This window comes from Melospiza georgiana, chromosome 5 (assembly GCF_028018845.1).
Source record: "Melospiza georgiana isolate bMelGeo1 chromosome 5, bMelGeo1.pri, whole genome shotgun sequence".
Classification (NCBI taxonomy): Eukaryota; Metazoa; Chordata; class Aves; order Passeriformes; family Passerellidae; genus Melospiza; species Melospiza georgiana.
The window spans coordinates 59,323,653-59,344,021 of record NC_080434.1 but is presented as its reverse complement, the minus strand read 5'-3'; positions in this window follow the sequence as shown (position 1 = coordinate 59,344,021).

The window sequence follows — 20,369 nt, the reverse complement described above, 5'->3', positions numbered from 1 at the left end:
GCAGAAAAGGATCTGCGGGAGGTGGTCAATAGCTGAACATGATCCAGCTGTGCCCAGATGGCCAAGGCCAATGACACCAGGCTTGTTTCAGAAATAGTGTGTCAAGGGAGACCAGGGCAGGGATCGTTCCCCTGTATTTGGCACTGGTGAGGCCACACCTCAAATCCTGTGCTCTGTTTTGGGCTCCTCATGACAAGAAAGACACTGAGGTGCTGGAGCATGTTCAGAGAAGGGCAAAGGAGCTGGGGAAGGTCCTGGAGCACAGGTCCTATGAGGAGCAGCTAAGGGAGCAGGGGGTGTTTAGCCAGGACAAAAGGAGGCTGAGAAGAAATCTTACTGATTTCTTTCCTCCCTGAAAGGAGGCTGTAGCCAGGTGAGGGCCAGTCTCTTCTCCCAGTCAGTAAGCAGTAGGAGAAGAAGTGGCCTCAAGTTATGCCAGGAGAGATGTGGACTGGTTATGAGCAAAAATATCTTCCAAAAATGTTGTCAAGCTCTGGAACAGGCTGCCATAGGGAGTTGTCATCCTTGAATGTATTTAAAGGACATGTGGGTGATGTAGATGGGGAACTCAGGGACATGGTTAATGCTGGGCTTGTCAGTGTTTGGTTTACAGCTGGAGTTGATAATCTTAAAGGTCTTTTCCAACTTAAATGTTTCTATGATTTTTTTGGTTTATTTTAGCAATACTCTTTGGATCTCCTTGACAGAATGTTTGGTGAAGGGATTTGATTCCTAAAGCAATGAAGACATGGGCAGATTCCTGGAAAAAGTTTCATTTATTTTTTCCAGTTTTATCCAAAGAAGAATTTAATTTTACAATTTTAAACATCACCACTCAGAGGTGGGAGTTTGCTATTCCCCTAGATTTGATATCAGATTTGGGAGTGAGTGGTAATTATAAATTTCATCCAAGAATCCAGAAATTAATGGCAATGTCACAGATCCCGACCATGGATCTTCCCAGCTTTGCTGTCCTGTTAATATGAGGGTAAAAACTATAGCTGCCCATGTGATGTGTATTGCAAGAGTAAATTTTTTTGAGACAATGCCAAAGGCCTTTCACATTTCCAGATGTAAACGGAAAACTTGCTTTGGCTTTCAACTGACAGGTTCTTCTAGTCTTCACTTCTGATTTTGTTTCAGCTGACTACAGGAAGGAGGCATTAGTTCAAAGGATGCTTATGAGCACCTATTTTAGGACAGCAATAGGCAGGTAGCAGCATCACAGGTTAAACAGCGTTGGTCAAAGGGGTTTGCTTTCAGAACAGCACTTTCAGGCACCACCTGAGTGCTTTGCATCCAGAAGGATCCAGGAGTGTGTGGGAGGCAACCTGGAGTCTGAATGCTTTGGAAAGAGAAGGCAGAAGAGTATAAAGCTCCATACATATTGCAACTGCAGCAGTAAACACCCACTATGTGTACAGTACATTTGCTGTTTTCAATCATAAACGCCATTTCCTTTGTGAACCTATGATGAAATTATATCATACATTAGTTAGGTAGAAGTGCCCTGCTCTGTTCAGTTATAGCCAATTATCAACCAAGAGAATCACTTCAGGCCAAATTTCCTCCTTAAGCTGAATGTGTGAAATGTCAGTGTGCATCATTCATCTGTTTGTCACTTCTGGGGAGCATTTGTTTAATTATTACCTGCTTGTAAAAGATTTTTCCTTTCTTTTGGTAGTGTTGGTCCCAGTGCTTCACTAATGAATGAAGCATTTAGGCTCATATTTTTTCCTAGGTCTAATGACAAAGATCCAATTCTGTCAGATCTTTTCTCTCCCTCTTCTAAAAAATGACAAATAAACACTTAACTCAGCTGAATTACAACTTAACAGCTGACTCTGCAGGCCCATGCAAATCAAAATGAAATCTTAAAAACACAGATGCAGTTATCAGAGTGCTAATTATTAATTTGACTGCTGCCTCTCCACTCCAGATCTTCACTGTAATTGTAAAACAGAGGGGAGGAAGTATCTTTGGGTCATATTCCACCTGGTGTTCCATGGGGAGTGAGCATGAAGCATTCTTTTTGTGCCTGGATAGGAAATGTGCCACCTCCAGGAAAGCAGCACACAAGCTCTCTCTCCAGGATGGAAATAGCTGCCTGAAGTTCCTGGTTTGTGGATGTGTATCAGCAGTGATAACTGGCAGAGGGAGGTGCAATTACTTTTGTGTCTCTGTTAGCTACAAGAACAAGGATACAGAGGTCACCATGCACCAAACCATCCATGTGGCCTCAGTCCCTGTAGAACAGGACACTCCTCAGTGAGAGTTTGTAGTTTTCCTTTTCCAGAGATTATTCTTGCTCATACAGATCTTGCATTCTATCTTATGTGAAGAGATATTCTGCATCCTTGAGGCAAATTTTCCTTGAACCATTGCAACCCCGGCTGCCATCACGTTTTCACCATCATAAATGGGGGACTGATATCATCTTCAGTACTTTGGAATTGTTCCTTTCTTTTGGGAATGAAAAAATTAATCATGCTTTGGTGAATAGTTGTGCTGCACCCTTTAAATTAATTATGCCGAGATTTGTTTTTTTAATCATCACACTTTGGGGAAAGAATAATTCTTGTTTAGAGGTGAGAAGCCCTGACAGCTGGATTCCATTCTTTACCAACCTCCTTCTCCTCCCCAGCCATGAGCAGAACAGTCTCTTAGCTGTACTGTCATAGCTATAGCTTTGGTTATGGCTTTTTGGAAGACATGGCATTCTTTTCATTTTAAAGCTCTGTCTTAACTGCTAAATAACCATAATTCCATCTTTGTATCCAGTTATAAAAAATAGCAAAGGTACGCTTTCAAAATTTTTATAATTTATTGATTCTGGTACTATTGTGACTGTATTGTTATTGCTTACATTATTTGCATATATAAAGTATGTAACTGACTTATTAACATGTATCAGTATTTGTACAGTGGTGACGAAACTGTACCCACATCATGAAAAACTCATGTGGTCTGTTAGAAAATCTTTATTGTTCAATGAATTAGAAGATTTACCCAAACATATGCATTGTATTCAACTGGACAGTGCCAGCTCTTTGTGCTTCTTCCTAAGTCTTACAACCCTTGTTTTCTTAAATTTTCAGTTCATGAGGGATTTTATTCCTTCAGAATCTGAAATGTTTGTATCTGTAGAAATATTTTTCTAACCCTCATGATCAGAAAGAAAAGCATTAAAGCAAAGACAATAGAGCCTCAAAAAACAGAGATCTTAACCCTTTTTTGTTATAATGGTGAGAGATATAGGTAGAACTGAAAATTTGAGCCGGTTGCACCACATTATTTATAAAAAGCAAAGAATTAATTCTCTTAAGGATTAATCAGTGAAAATCAATGTGCTCTTAATGACACATCTGTAATTAAGTTCCTCTGAGTCTGCTGTACATTTAGACTATGACCATTTCATGTCAGTCTGGGAATATAGGGAAGTTTTAAAGATGTTGTAAAGTGGCCAGAGAGCAACAACAATTAGAGACAGCACTTTAAAATATGGAGCTATAAAAAGATGTGGGTATAAATGTTCTCATATTCAGGGCTGCAAAAGAAATTTCTATTGAAGTCAAGAAAAAGGAAAGGGGAAAAACAAAAGACAAATTCTAATGAAAGCACTTTTCAAACCAGCTATATTAATAAGCCATAAAAATGCAGATTATGGATACTTTAGATAGCATTAAATCCTCCTCACACAAAACTTGTGGCCACAAAAACCTTATTCAGCAATATGGAAAAGAATTTTCTTCTTGTCTAGATAAACATTTTGTGCTTTTCCAGACAGCCCATATTGTGGACTTTTGTGTATATATCCCTGTGAGTGATTTTTCTAACTTGGCTTCTCTGAATGTGCAACATTTGGAACTCAATATACACATACTGCAAGCACTCACACAATACATGCCAGATCAATATTTCATGTTTACAAAATGATTTTTTCAGCAGAGCGACACTTTATCTCCTCTAGTCCTTCATCCTCCCTGTCAAATCCCTAACACAGAAAAGTCATTTTCAAATTAAGAAGTCATTTCTTTCTCCTCTTAGATACAGTAATAGTTTTCTAGTTGCAATATGGCATGACTGCATGCAATGAACCAAGCAAACCTGTGCCTCTCACTTTGCTGTGGGCCAGTTCTGCCAAGAGCCCTGTGGCTTTCCTCATCTTAAGCACTGAACTTTTGATCAACCCTGAAGGAAAAACGTAGGGAAAAATAATGGGCTCTGAGATCTTTCTTAGCTTGGAACAAAACCTCCTCCAGGCAGCAAAGGAAATAAACTAAAAGGCTTTGGTAGTAGCAAAAGAATTAGCTTCCTTCCAAATTCTTTGCAGGATTGACTACAAAATCTTTGTATGGTAGGTAAGACCAAAACTTACCCTGATAGAAACACACCCTACAAATTCAGGAAAGATTCAGCCACACACTTGGGTGCAAAGATTTACAAAGATTGTGTGATGAGGTGTATCACATTTTAGTGTCAAAAGGTTGGAGCATGTGGATGTGGCTCCCCAGGTGCTCCTAAGGGTAGCCCAAAACAGACTGTGGTCACTGATAGAGAACTAGGGGACCTGCAGGACCGTGCTGTGCCTCAGAGAGATGGATGGATGGATGGATGGATGGATGGATGGATGGATGGATGGATGGATGGATGGATGGATGGATGGATGGATGGATGGAAAAGTGAGTTAAATACTTACTCTCCCTTTAGTACCTTCTGGACAGTGTGGAGGGACACACACATTGGCACGCGAACATTTTGGTTTTGCTGCATCAGAAAGGTTTTTCTCTACAGGAATGATCAGCAGAGCATAAAAGGGTATGATTAATTTTGGATGAGAATATATAAATTTTTATTCTTTTTCTTGATCTGGAGAACAAGTGAATTCTGAGAATCTGAAAAACTATGGACAGGTTCTGAAGTTTGCATGCTTATCCCAGTCTCCATGCTGCATCTCCTCAGATGCAGATACACTAACCCAGGCTTTTTCAAGCAGTGGCTCTAGTGGCATTTCCATAATGGTCTAGTAACATTTGAGCCTGGCTGCTAATCTAGGACATTTTACAGATTTGCAGCTGTGAATTCAAGAATGCAGTAGCTGATACAAAGTGGGATCACAATAATATTCTTTCTTTGCCAAGACTCCTGTCAGAGGCATTCTGTTAGAGCATTTTGCTGCAGAATGTGGCTTTAAGGCAAAAACTATGTCAATTTTAGTGCTTGGGTTTCAGTCACACGACAGAGAAAGCATGCGTTTGTAACCAAACTTCTAAAATAACTAATTCCTAGTATTTTGTTCTCTCCTCAAAGTTGCAGCACTTTCTAGCTTCAAGTTTTCAAGGAAATCTTTCCAGAGGAAAGTTCCTTAATCATAAATTCAAGCACCATCTGCCTCATGCAGAGCTAAACATTGGAAACCATCCATGTAACCTGATCCTGTGAAAATTGTGTTGGTTTCAAATGTGGCCAGAGATAAATGAGATTCATGCAGAAGGAGGAATAGGAGCTTGTCAAGAAATCGCAGTTTAACATAACACATGGACAGGACATGAGATGGTCCCAAGTTTTCATTGTTTATTTGTTTACCTGCACTCCTGATTCTCTCACCCCTTAGTGTCACTAAGTTTATATTGAACAGGGTTACACATTTTTATTTCATGGTATGATACTTGGAAATAATCTAATAACCCAGAAAATAAGTAATGGCACTGTAGGGGACTGAATTCTGAATACTTCAGAAGGGTCAGAATACATGATATGTTTCTTTTAAGGAAAGCACAGGAAAAAAAATTGCCTCAACAATTATACTAACCAGGGAAAAAAAAGTCATTCTTCCAATTCCCATGGCAGAAGAAATTCTAGACATAAAAGCTAAGGAAAATAAAAATAAGTTAGGTATTTTTAATCATTCCAGCATACTTTCTTTTTAAATATGACTTCTTGAATCTCATTTGAAGTAGGCCCATTAAACCTAATGCACTGAACATTATGTGATCTGAATAAAATTGTGTCTATAGAACTAGCCCCTCTAATGCAAAGTCATAAGGAAAAAATATAATAAACTATGTCATTAATTCACTGCAGTAGCTCAACACTTCCTGAGTGCTATAAATTTTTGTTGCTTGTTTTAACTATCTCGACTGATCTCATTGACATAAAAAATTACTAAGGTAGTGTAAGATTTCTGGAAGCTTTCACATAACAAGTTCCTTACAAACTCACAACTAATCAGTTGGTCTGTTTAAAAATTATTAAAATCTGTTCTTGGATCAGATGCCAAACTTTCCTTCAGATGTTTTCTATTTGATCTTCAAATGTACCTGGATAGTATAACTATGTATACCTCTGTTTCTCAGATACAGTGAAGATGCAATGTTATTCAGATTGGAAAGATGGTGGGTTTTATTCAGATCTACTCTTTAGCAGGTCAGTCCCCAGCCTGTGCTGGTACTTGGGGTCATTCCTCCCCAAGTGCAGGACCCCACACTTGCCCTTGTTGAACCTCACTGAGTTTCCCTCTGCCCAACTCCAGCCCATCGAGGTGCCACTGAATGGCAGCACAGCCCTCAGGCGTAGCATAAATGCATACCTGAGCCACTCCCCAGTCTGTACCACCAGGAAACCTGCTGGTACCACCAGGAAACATTCCATCCCATTGTCCAGGTCGTTGATAAACAAACTGAGTGAGACTGGACTCACTATTGATTCCTAGGGAACGCCATGGACTCCTCTGCTGCCCACAGCCCTCTGAGCTCTGCCATTCAGCCAGCTCCTGATCCACCTCACTGTCCACTCACCTAACCCACATTTCCTGAGCTTACCTGCACGGATATCATGGGAGACAGTGCAAAACCCTTGTGAAGTCAAGATGGACAAATCCACTGCTCTCTCCTCATTGATCCAACCTGCCAGGCGATCACAGAAGGTCAGATTGGTCGAGCTTGATTTCCCCTTGAAGAGTCTACGCTGACTACTCCTGATGACCTTCTTTTCTTTTATATTCTTGGTGATGACCTCCAGAATGACCTTTTCCATAATCATTGCAGGGATGGAGGTGAGGTTCTCTGGCTGATTGTTTCCTGGGCTCTCCTTCTTCCCCTTTTTGAAGATAGAAATAACATTGGCATTCCTCCAGTCATCAGGCAACTCTCCCATTCTCCATGATTTTTCAAAGATTGTGGAGAGCAGCAGAACAGCAACATCTGCCAGCTCACTCAGCAGCCATGGGTGTATTCCATCAGAGCCCATGGATTTATGGGTGTTAAATCTGCCTAGCTGATGACTCAAACAACCCCCAAATTCTGTTTCCCAGAAAAGGATAGCTGTAAGACCATCACCTAATTATGGTAGTTGATGTAAAATGAGAAGAAGACAAGAAATGTCCTCTAATTTTCTCCCATTAAAGCCCTTCCACAATGCATGGAATAATATTCATCAGTAAGGAAAAGGAGACCATGTGTGGTTATTAATGTACTTAGATTGTACAGAGGCCTCCCTGTGGCACAGAGAGCCCAGATTCCAGTCCCTGCTCCTCCTCTGCAATTTTCCTCCTATGTAATTTTGCAGTTATCATTCAATGTCATTGAAAAACTGACCTCTGTCTGACACCACAGGCCTCTCTCTGTATAGAAGCATCATACTGTTACAGGAGTATTGGAAATACTGTCCTAGCAGCTCTCCAGATAGCCAGTGCTGGGAAATATCTGAATACCAAAGATTAAATAACACTGGACAGCGATAATTTATTGCTTTTAGTTTGGCTGAGGAGTGTGAAGAGAGGCGACAGATGGGTAAAAGTGACTGTACCTGTTACAATAATTTTCTGACATGCAAGTTTTCTTCTATTCTTGAGACTGTAGAAGGGGAATGACATGATATCAGTTTTGGTTTTTTCAGAGTTTTTTATTGCAATACATTTTTAGAGAACCTGAGCAGCTGCACTTCAAATGTCTGTGATGAAAGAAGTTGGAGGGGATACTGTGAACTGGTGGCAGATGAGTGTCAATGCATGTTCAGTGAAAATGTAAGTGATGAGCAGTGAGGGTCCTTACTGAACTAAACTGCCCCACTTTTTCTTCTCTCCTGCTGACAAGACAAGCGTCAGAAACTTTCATCAAGCCTGCCGACACTCAGGGAACATCAGCAGGAAATTTAGCAAATAATTAGCAATCAGAGTTTGCTTGTGAAGAATCAAGTTGCGGGAATTCTTTTTTCCATCTCAAGGTAGCAGGTTGATAATGAGGAGCTCCAGTCTGACATAAATCCTTGTTTTCTCATTGCCTCTTTTTGTGTTAGTCTGAAGATAACAACTGGAAAAAAAAATAAATCACACTCATATTTCTAGGTCTGATATTTTGTCCTTTGATGAGGACACTCAGCATGGTTAGTCTAATTATTTTCTTCCCACTGTCTCTTATTGTCAGCCAAAATGACGAGTTTGCATAGGTAATGGTTTACACAAACTGCTTGTTCTCTCAGCCCTGCCAAGCTAGTGCTTTCAAGGGGCCAGCTCCAAGTGGAGGCTGCTTTAGAGATCAAGCACCCACAATTTCCACAAAGTCATTAGCAAATTACAGGCATATATTGTCTATTAGGACTAGATCCTCTCTGTACAGCTCAAAGCTTAATACATGAAACTCTGCCTAGTGCATCATTCTCTCAACCTCATTAAACACTTAATTACTTTTATCTTGCACCCAGGATCATACCAGGAGAAGGAAATGATGGCTAAACACATTTAAAACCACACCAGAATTGTGATGCTCTTGGTAATGGAAGAGCTATCTATCAATTCTGCTTTTCCAGGGATACTAGGAGGGAGGCAAACTGTCACCAACATGACTGGTGTTAATCAGCTTAGGGAATAATGAGAGACCTATTTCTACTTGAATCTTCAGTAAGACTCCCATTCATTTTAGAAGGTCAGAGATTTCCACAAATACGTCCATGCATTTTTCTGCACATTTGCTTATGTAGCAGGCACAAGAATCATAATGCCCAAAGCATAAAAATGGCTGCATGTATCTGTGTTGAACCCTTGCCTTGGAGTTAATGGTCTATTTACAGAGTGAATAACCATGAGTCAGGTTCATTTCCCATACAGCTCAGAGCAGTTTTTTTAGGTTTGGCCTAAGGTACAGAGAAGGTATGGAGAAGGAATGGTGCAGAGTTTACTGGGATTGGGAGTGGAGTTGTCTGGAACAATTAGGTCCTGAGACTATATGTGGTGTAGAGCTATGTAAAATCTGACTTCCTGGAGATTACAGATGTCAAAATTGGCAGGATGTGCACAGGAATTTCTGAAATACATAATTTTTGCTTTTGAAATACATTTTACAGAATATGAGTTTTATTGTGACTTCTGAGCTGCCTTTTTCCCATGGTCACAAGTAAAAACTTTTGTTAAATCAAAAGATGCATTTAAATTCAAGTTACACTGTTGATTTCACTTCACATTGCCACTAACCTACATTTTTATGAACAAATAAACATCAGAAAAACAAAATCAAGACAGGTTCATATAAAAAGTGTAGTAACTGTCATCTATATTCAGAAAAAATTCCATTTTCTTAAAAAATAATACATTCACTGTATTAAATTGATTTCATTTTCTAATTATTAAAGGTAACAAGAAGCAGGACAGGAAAGGAAATGTTTGCACAGGACAAACAAGCTGACCAGACTTGCATCAATGGAAGCCATGGTGCATGACCTGCCTCCTCCAGGAGCACCACTGACAGCTTTATATTCAGCATTTGCCTTTTCAGGATTATTTGTAATCATATAGTGTCTTTCACCTGAGGATCTCAAAGGGTTTAAAAACAGTTTAATCTATCATTGCTCACACGCTGCTGGAAGGCTTGCTCCCCATTCTCATCATCCCAGCTGCCAGCCTGCAATCCATCTCCTGGTAGATTTTCAAACTGGAGCTGTCATTCCCAGGCATAGGAGGTGTTCCCTGAACACAACCCTAAAGCTCCTTCACTGATCTCTCTCAAGTCCTCTTGGAAAAGAACCTCCTGTACCCAGTTATTTGCTCACTTCTCCATGGACTATGAGTTGTTTGAGTTTTTTTATTCTAAGCCTATGAACCATTAAGAAGTTAGGTCCAGATATGTAACTTCCAACTCCTAGATGCTATGACCTTGCAAATATTCTAGAAATAAGTAATAAATCTGACAAATGTAAATGATCCTTCCAGATGTGAGGAAATGAGAAGCCAGGCTCTTAGTTAACTTACTGAGTACTTAATCACACAGTCTTTGAGGATCCTTGAGCATACCCAATATAGCTGAAGGTGCAATTTGAGTGATAAATTATGGAGTGCATAACAGTAATTTTTAATATTCACAAACCCAGTCTATTCATGTTCAGAAAATCACTCTCTTTACATGAGAGAGAAGTAAATGACCCCTTGGATACATGACAAGTTTTACCACTAATCTAATATATTTCCTAGGCACATAACACTGGAGCATTGGGGACCAGAGGTAACATCCAGTGAAGTGACTGGAAGGAGTCCCATTGAATTGGACAGAATTTAAATCAGGCCTGAAGCCAATTAAGAAAGCTGGACATTGCTTGACCAGCACAGCATTTATGCTGCTTTCCAGTGTCTGACCATATTCATTAAATTTTAAATGGAAACACTTTTAAATTGGTGCTGACGCTGCTTTAGCACCATAACACTGTGAAATTTTCACTTACTATTGGCTTTTCATTTCTGTGATATTCCCATTAAGAGTAATGTCTATTATTTGGAAGGGTAATATGGAAAGAAATTACACAGTTTGCATTAACTCTGCTGTTGTGAGCTGGTAAATATCAGCGGATGCCTTAATGAGGCAATGGCATGAAACCTGCATGCAACTATTTATTCAGCCTATTCATTATTGACTTTTTATAGTTCCTTGCATGTATTTAAAAAGAAGAAAAAAATCATCCAGCACACTTACTTCTCTTGTTTAGTACCATGCTCTAGCAGGTTTTTGGGCTTCTTTCCTTTACTCACTACCCCTCCATGAGAGAAGAAAGCTGTCTTCCTCTTTCTAAATTCATGGCTCGCAGCAGACAGATGAAATTTTTCATGAAAAATATGTATCTTCTTAGTCAGGCTGATAGGCACAAGTAGCCAAAAGGAGCAGAGGTACTGAATCTGACTTATGTCCATTTGGAAGGTAGTAATCTCACTAAAAGGTCATTACTTGTTTCTTGCATCTTTAAATGTCCACATGCAATCATCCATAAGCATCCCAAACTTGTTGCATGCTTGTGAGTAATCAGAGAAAAGTAATTTGAAAAGTGCAGGTGGATGTCTCATCACAAGTGGAAACCTGGCTACACAACTGAGAAAGGGTAAATTAGATAACTGCCTGGAAGAGGTTCACTAATCAAGAGGTCTTAACGCAGACTAAAAACAAGGCGGTAATAAGTCTCTCTGTAAGATCTGTTTCATGTGTACTTCAGGGGTGATGCCTCACTTATTATTTTGAAAATTAGGAATCCAGTGCTTTTAGAACATTTGGGGCTTTTTATTCCACTTTCTCTCTTTTAACATATCTTGCATTTATTGCTATCAATATTGTGTCAGTGAACAACATGAAGACAGTAGGTAAGGAAACTTGTTTTTGAAGGGTGCTGCACAATGAAATGTTGTTTTGATCAATACAGTAGTTTGTTATTTTGATGTATTTTCTGCCCCACAAAATTATGCTTACATCTGCCAGGATATGTGTGAAGAAAAGTCGACTAAAAAGGGAGCTGGTGGAAGCGGTTTGCTCAGCACTGCAATTATTTTGTTATTACAAAAACGTCTCATTCTCTCCTGAACTTAAAACAAGACCTTTTCTTCTGTGTTTGATTGACTGGCAGAGAGCAAATAAGTGGTCACAATGCTGATATCAGAATGACCAGGAATCTTAGCATCGAGGCAGTCATCTAGGAAATGGGAATTGTGGCTTCTATTTTTATTTTAAACTTGTTCTACTGGAACTGAAATTAAAATCCCTGTTGGTTATAGCTTCAATTTCACATATCTTGTACTTTTTTTTTCAGCCTATTCATTAGCTTGTTTAGAACCTGAAGTCAAGGGGAATTTCAACAGTGACTTCAGTGGGAGAAGTGTCAGATCATTAAACCTCAGTACTTTTGAAAGTATGTTTTAAAAGCCATTCAGAAGGGAGCCATGGGAGAGAAACTAAATGAAGTGACTTTACCTTACTTCAAAGCTCAGGAAAAAAAGGAAAAAAAAAAAGAAAAAGAAAAAGAAAAAAAAAGAAAAGAAGAAAAAATAAAGCCTGCTCTTTTTATTCTTTAAATGCAGAATCATGTACAGCCTGAAGGAAATATTTTAGGAACTCAGACAACTGAAGTCCTGCTCTGTGATGGTGTTCAGTATGATATGGATGCCAAGACTAATCGATGGCATGCTTACATCAGCCCTGCTACCTGATTAATTAATTTGCTGATATCTGGTGTTCTCCAAATCAAACTCATTTCTTCCAGTCCAGATCTGAAAATCTTCCCTTTGTTTGTTTTATTTAAGTTAAATTATTCTTGCTGTCTTTAGAGTACCTCTTTACATTTAGCATGATGCCAGCTTGCAGAACAATCCTAATATTTTTCCCTTGGTCCTTTGCACCTCCTGCTTCCTACTTCTCTTTGTCTTGCATATTAGCATCATTATTAATCATCTCCCTTCACCTGGGAGATGCTCTAATAATAATTGGAGCTCTAATAATAATTTTGTTGTCATATATACTTGAATTGTCCCTGATCATGTCTTTTTCCCATGACATTTGCATCTTCTGTAGTTTTTTGCTCTGTAGGGAGCAGTTCCAAGCTCACTTCCCTTTATCTGTTGCTTCCACATCTGGAAAGGGTTGATGGCTTTATGCAGCCAGCAACCTCAATGCATTGCTCTGCCATCTGAACCACTCAGCTTTGTAAAGAATATGAAAAGTTGTGTTGAAACAACCTTCCTGCAAAGTGTTTTACATGCCAGGGGCTGAGCAGTGACTTGGATGGAGGAAAACCTGGGAGGTCAGAGATCATCTGACATCAGCAGGGCTGGAGGGCCTGTTAAGTTTTAGTGTGTTCTTCCAGTATTTGGCATCTCCTGGGCAAAAGGAATGCCTCTTGCTGCCAGTGTTCACCAAGTTTTCTATTGAATGGACTCATTGGCTTCCCATGGCAGGTCCAAAGAGCAGAGAGACAAGCAGAATCAATTCTGCCTGTTCCCACTTAGCAGTAACCCTACTGTGGTCTTGGCAAGTGCAGGCAGACGGCCAGATTTTGAACTTCATTTCCCTTCTGCCCTCTGATGCAGATTTATTTATGCAAGTGCTTTTTGAAGCAGCAGCCCATCACCTTTAAGTGCTTCCCTGATCACCTGCTGATTTCTCCAGCCCTCTTTTCTCTGCAGTTAGGGCAGCACTAGACCTGCGAGTGATTTAGGAAGAAAGGAAATGCTAATGGAGAAGCAAACACATGCTAATGGAGAAGCAAATACAGATGGGAGGTATTGGGCCTATTTTCTCCCTTCCCAAAGGTCAAACATATATTATCAGTCTGAATAACCTTCGGATAAAGAAAACCATTACCATTTGGGAAAGCAAAAAACAATGCCTTTAAAATATTGCCTTGACATCAGCTTGCAAAACAGTGACTGATAGGTCTAAAGAGACTTCATAATTTCAGTGTCATGTCTGAAGGAAAAAATCTTTATTCCTCAGAACCAGCTGAGGGCTTCTCAGCCTGAAAGAATTTAATGCCTATGAGAACAATTTCTACCAATTGAAACAGTTGGCTTAATAAAACCTTAACTCTTCTTGTACACCAATGGTTACAGAGAGGTGTATGAGTCTACAGAGCTGTGTGCAAAAGGCACATCAGCTTAGGAAGCCTGAAAATATATATAAAGCTCTCTGGGGATTTGCAATGGGAGACCTTGATAAGACAAGACCAGTTGGAGTAAGTGCATCACTGTATTCAACTATGGTTTAATATTATGGTCATCACTGCTACTGAAAGGCTGGATCTGGGTGCAGGAGACACCATATTTCTTATTCCACTACAAATTTCTCCGCAGAAGGGCATACCTGCCAGACTAGACACTCTGACTGCCGTATCTGGGTCTATGACACTGCCCCCTCACAAGCTGTGACAATCAACTGCTTTGTTTTTCTGTTGAATGCCCACCAGTTGTGCTCATCTTGTGTTTCCTCTGTTGACAAGTACCAGGAGTAACTCCTGCAAGAGACATATCTCAGCTGGTTCAAAAGCCAGATTAAAACGAGTTATAAGCATTTATGGAACTTAAAACAAGACCTTCCTTTGGATTTCTGGAATCATAACAAAATTGTCCTCCAAGAGCACACTTTTCTAGGAGCAATCATGGAGTTTGAGTCAGTGACAGAAAGCAAACGCTACATCAGTGTGATACAACAGCAGCAATATTTCAAGATGATTGATAAGAAAAGCACTTCCTGGAGGTGATTTTGGCACGTGCCCATTAATTCAGTTCTCCAGCTGCCACTTTGGGTCATAAACCTGCCAGGAAGAAGGGACCACAAGCAGCCACCTACTCCCTCCTCAGAAACAGGCTTAAGCTTACACTTTGACCAGACTAAGTGTGTATTGACCAGACTAAGTTTTACATTCATACACTGAACAAGATTCTCTTACCAGCCTATTCAGTTTTATTTCTAACATTCAACCTAAATCTTCTTTGCAGCCAATTTATTTATTTTGTTTTCTCTTTGTAAAAACTTTTTCAGTTATTCAAATACTGCTACCTTGTCCCATATTTATTGTGCTCTCTCCTGCCTGTATAAAACCACATTCTTTTAATGTATACACAGGCCATTTTAATTGATTATCTGATATTTTTACTCATCTTTTTTGGGATCTCTTCAGGTGGGGGTTTTTTAATGGATACACTATTCGGAGCAACAACTTCTGAAGACAAATGGAAAAGAAAGATTTCTCCTCTGTCTTCTGTATGACAAACTTACAGTACCAGTCCTATAATTACAATGTCCAGTATGTAAATGCTGCTTTTCCACACTGGTTTCCCAGTCTCTGTCTTAAAAAATGTCTTTCAGTTTAATTCTAGAATAAAACAAAATCTTAACTTGTACCCCAGCAGGCCTATTTTTAAGTCTGTTGGGAAAAGCCAATTACGTCTTTGTTATGCTTACAGTCTTTGTGAAAATTACAGTAATTCTCAAAATGCCATTGTAGAAATTCTGTGTTGTAAGATTTTAGGAAAAACTCTGTTACCATTCTTTGACTTGTTTAACAAAAGACAAGGGTGATGGACTCTGTTATTTGCGGCAGCAGATGCCATCCCATGGTGGATGTGCCTTGTAAAGTCAATATTAGTAGCTCTCAGGACACAACCATTGTCATCAAGAAGGTGAACATCCATATCTTTAAGGATCAGATATAACAGAAAGCAATGAGTGAGAAAAGATGTAAGAGACATCTAAAAGCCAGTCGACTTTGCCAACTTTTTTCTAGTCCTTCAAGAGAAGGTTTCAGGACCAAAGTGTTGCATATCCATCTCTTTTCTACACTGGAAGAGGAAAGTGAATTTTTCTTCACAGAATCACAGAATGGATAAGGTTTGAGGGACCACAGATGGTCGCCAGTGGAACTTCCCTCAAGCAGGGCCATCCCAGAGCACATGGCACAGGGCTGCATCCATGGTTCATCAGATGGTTCTTGAATATCTCCAGTGAGGGAGACTCCACAGCCACTCTGGGCAACCTGTTCCAGGGCAAGGTCACCTGCACAGTAAAGTTCTTTCTCATATTCAGGTGGAACTTGCTGCAAATCAGTCTTTGCCCATTGTCTCTTTTCCTATTGCTTGGCAGCACTGAGCAGAGCCTGGCTCCATCCTCCTGCCACCCTCCCTTCACACACTGACAGACATGGATGAGCTCCCCTCCCAGTTTTCTCTTCTCAAGTCTGAACAGGCCCAGCTCCCTCAGCCTTTTCTCATGAGACAGATGCTCATGTCCCTTCATCATCTTCATTGCTCCATGAGCTCCATGTCTCTCCTGTGCTGAGGAGCCCAGAACTGGACACAGCACTGCAGATGTGGCTTCAGTAGGGCTGGGTAGAGGGGCAGGATCCCATCCCTCCCTGCTGGCAATGTTCTCCATGATGCACCCCAGGGCACCATTGGCCCTCTTGGCCCCCAGGGCACACTCCTGGCTCAGGGACAGCTTGCTGTCCAGCAGGACCCCCAGGTCCTTCTCTGCAGAGCTGGGCTTTCCACACTGGCAGGTGTGCTGGTGCCTGGGGTTATTCTTGCCTTGGTGCAGTACCCTGCATTTGCCCTGGTTGAACTACAGACTTCTGCCCACCTCTCCAACTTATTGAGTTCCTTCTTAAGGGCCACACTGCTCATGACTGGGTTTATTTACACTGTGTCTACTGGTTCACCAGGAAATTCTGTCTGGACGGCACTCACACAGTTTCAGTCAGAGTACCAAGGGAGCAGTCCTGCTGAAGGTATTGACTTGTGTTAAAGAGGTTGAGTGAAAGAGTGAGACAAAGAAACTATCCTGAGGCTGTTCTTGTGTTACAACCTTCATAAGAAAAACCCAACAATCTTATGTTTCCTTAAAGATCAAGAGTAACTGAATGCAGGAAAAATACTCTTGGGAAGATAGATATAATGGCACAAACTGTTACCTGTTTCTATCACGACCCAGGTGTCAGAATTCTTGTTCCCTGAATCAGTTCCAGTGAAGAGACCAGCTTTCCACCATATCTATCCAGTGTGATGCAAAGCTTACAGCTGAAGTAATTTAATTTCTTCCTAAGTGTGACCCCAGGATCTGGTTAGATGACATTTTCCCTGATACAGACAAGCCTTTCGAAATGCTTCATTTTCTCTGTCTGGACAGACAGTGCAAGTTACTATTTTATTGAAATTGTAATGAGGATGGAATTGTCTTTGAGAGGCTTTTGTTGAGTAGAAGCTATACATTCCCACTTTCCTTTTACTCTGCAGAAAACTCATTACTGTGGCACTGGCCACAGAGCAAAGTGTAATCTCTTTTACCCTGTTCTTTGTCTTATTAAGAAAATATTCCATCTCTTTGCCATTATTTCTTCTTTTTGGTCTGTGTAATTAATACCAAGGTCCTTGCAATGTTGTGTTTCACAGACCATATTGGAAATCAACAGTCAGAGCCACGGACTTAGCTGAAATCCAGGTCCCACCATCCACCAGCAGGCCCAAAAGGAATGTTCATCGCTTCTTTCTGCTGTTCAGTCTCTTCACTCTGGTTTTTCTGACTTTCTTTCTCAAACAATGCTCAGCCCCCCACATCAAGTATTGCTCTGGCTCTGAACTTGTTATTGACCCTAAAATTTCCAGTTCCACCTTTCCAGAAGGTCATTTTTTTTCCTGTTTAGCTGGTAAGAAATATGGTATAGGCCAAAGACTTATCCTTTAGAACCTCTTCATATCTGAACAAGCTTCAGATGGCCAGAAGATTGTCTAGATAACAAAAATACTTGAGAAGCAAAAGAAGAACGAAAGAAGGAAGCCACAAGTAGGTGGAACAAAATCAGTAATTCTGAATATTTAAAATTATTTGGGGTACTTTGAACCTCACTTGGAAAACACAGAAATACTTTATATTCTGAGTGCTACTAATTTATTATTTGATATGATTAGTAACCATATTACCTTATAAAAAAACAGAAATGTGCTAGCCAGCATGTTTTAAAACACATGCAATTTCCCTACCCAAAGGAAGGTATGTAAGTTCCATGCAAGGTAAATTTCATGTGAAAAGAAGGTCAGATTAGGCCAGAAGTTTACAACTTCAAAGGATCTCACTATTTCACACTGGCAACAAATCTGTTTTTCCAAGTTCCTTGCAAGCAATGCAAACAAAATATGTTTGGTTAAACAGCAAAGAAATGGAGCATTCCTTCCCTAAGAGAGGCTTGAGGAATGGTGTGTCTGTGGAAGGGAGTGGTTTCTTCCACATTTTTTAAGGTGATAGAAACAAGGAGAGACAGTCAGACAGATTTAAACTTAACTTGATAACAGGATTCAAGTACATAAATCAAACATTTTGTGGGAAGCAAAAAGCTAAGCTCCTTCATAAGGAGATGTTGTTCAGTTTGGCACTGTAGGAGAGATTACACAAACCATTGCCCACAGAAAACATAGCATAATGAATAAAATTTGTCTTGAATTATTTATTTTTAGTGCTTTATTTTATCTCCTCTATCTTGCATGGCCTAGAAATTGTTCTTGATGAGAGCTTTTTGAGCATCTGAGTCTCAAATTAAAACAACACATTAATGTCTTCTATACATAGAGGTAGAAAGATTAGAGTGGAGTGCTTAGAAATGCACTAGATTCAACACTTTCCACTAATGGGACCACTAGTGAGCACCACTTTACTGCCTTAAAATATATCCATAAGATACAGTATTCTTGGTTGCATGATGACTGAATAAAATTTAATAGATGCAGAAGTGACAGAGCAGAACTAATCCTTTCTAAAATACCAGCTCTATAATAAACCACATTTGTTTGGAAATCTGATTAAAAACATGTCTTGCAGCACTAGCAAGACCTTAGAGAGTGGAAAATCAAACCTAGTGTGGGCCATAAATTTTAAATGGCCAGATCACCCATAATTGAAGTGATTTTTTTTTTTTGTTGTTTGTTCTTATTGAGGAAGGTTTTGTTGTTGTTTTTTTTTTTTTTTTTGTCTTTTTGTATCAGAGCCCAGAATCTCTTTAACACCTTGCAAAAGCCAAGCCTTCCTGACTGTAGTAACAAAGAAGAACCAATCCTCCTGAGTATGTCTGTGCTGGGCTTCTAGATCAGAGAGGATGATGAGTGATCTTCAGCCCAAAATGCCACCACATCTTAATAAGTGATTGTGCCAGTGCAGCTTGCTTGTGTGTCAGTCCATCCCAAATGTCCTTAGTGAGAGGGGATTTAAGAAACCTGTGCCATGACCAAAGAATATACCTGTGAAGAATTACCAGAGCTAATGGTGGGTAAAGGGCATGACAAAAACCAAGGTAAATACATTGCTCATTTAAGCACTTAGTCTACCTACAGTGGTCCAGTCTGCTGCCAGTCTGGTGGACTGAATGGACACTCAAACTGAGATCTGGATTCCCTGCCAGATTTACCACACTGAATCTCTAAATTTCCTCTTCTATTTCAGTACTTTTCTGCATATTAGATTACACTATAGAACTACCTCATAAAGGAGAAGAGGACAGGAAAAGTGGTGCAAGACCTACATTTACTTTCAAATACAAAACATTTACCAGCATCTGTGGGTGGTACTACAAGTTTTGGCTATATCAAACTGAATATCTTGATGAAAATACTATCTAAAATTAGTAAGGATAAGAAAAGCCACAAAGAAAAATTAAATACTGAAAAATTACAAATACAAAAATTAAATACGAAGAAAAATTAAATGCATGAATTGGTGTTCATGCATTGCATACTGTGATATAGTTAAAGAGAACCAATTCTAAACTTATTTTGAATACAGAAAACAGGCCTGTGAAGGTAGTTCAGGCTAAGTTCTCCTACTACTATGCCTAAATAGGCCATATGAGATATTTTCTTAAGCATTTAATTCATTTGTTTTCCCTCTACACCTTGCAGAAGAACTCAGAAAACCCTCTGAGAGCACCTTTCTGACAACAGACTTGGAAAAGTGACCATCTGAATGTTTATTCCTTCATAAAAATTCCAAACACATGTACTTCTATAATTTTAGTCACTGTTTTCTTCAATATGTCCTTTGTAATCACTGCAGTCCAAACACACAATTAAGTTGCTGATGTTCTGTGACAGAACTACAGAATGCTGAGATACTTTCCCTGTTTTGATTTATTTTTTCTTGGAAGAAATCTTTTTCAGTAAGAGCAGATCTTTTATATGAGAAAATGTCCATTACTTCAAAAACTTGTAATTCCATTGGCAGAAAAGGCATTTCAATTGATTCTTTCTCTCAGCTGAAGTATTTAGGAAGCAGAAGATTACACTGAGAATATAAAAGGGGGCCACACCTCAGAGTGAGTCCTATCTGTGGACACTGACTTGGTTACTCAGGCAAGTAAATACTGGGTTTACTGCCTTGAGAAGATTTGTAAGTAGCCTGTAAATCATGCATCTAAGAGACCTCAGGAGAAAAACAACCTTATGTTTTCTTGGAAGAGAAATAAAAGTCCAATGTAAGTGTAAGGAAAAGCAGGAGGGTTTGCTCCCTTACAGCACCTACCACCCAGGGAAGATGCCCTGCAATCATTAAGATTTGTGTCCCTCTTTTGAAGCTTGTGATTCCTGCTCCTCCCTC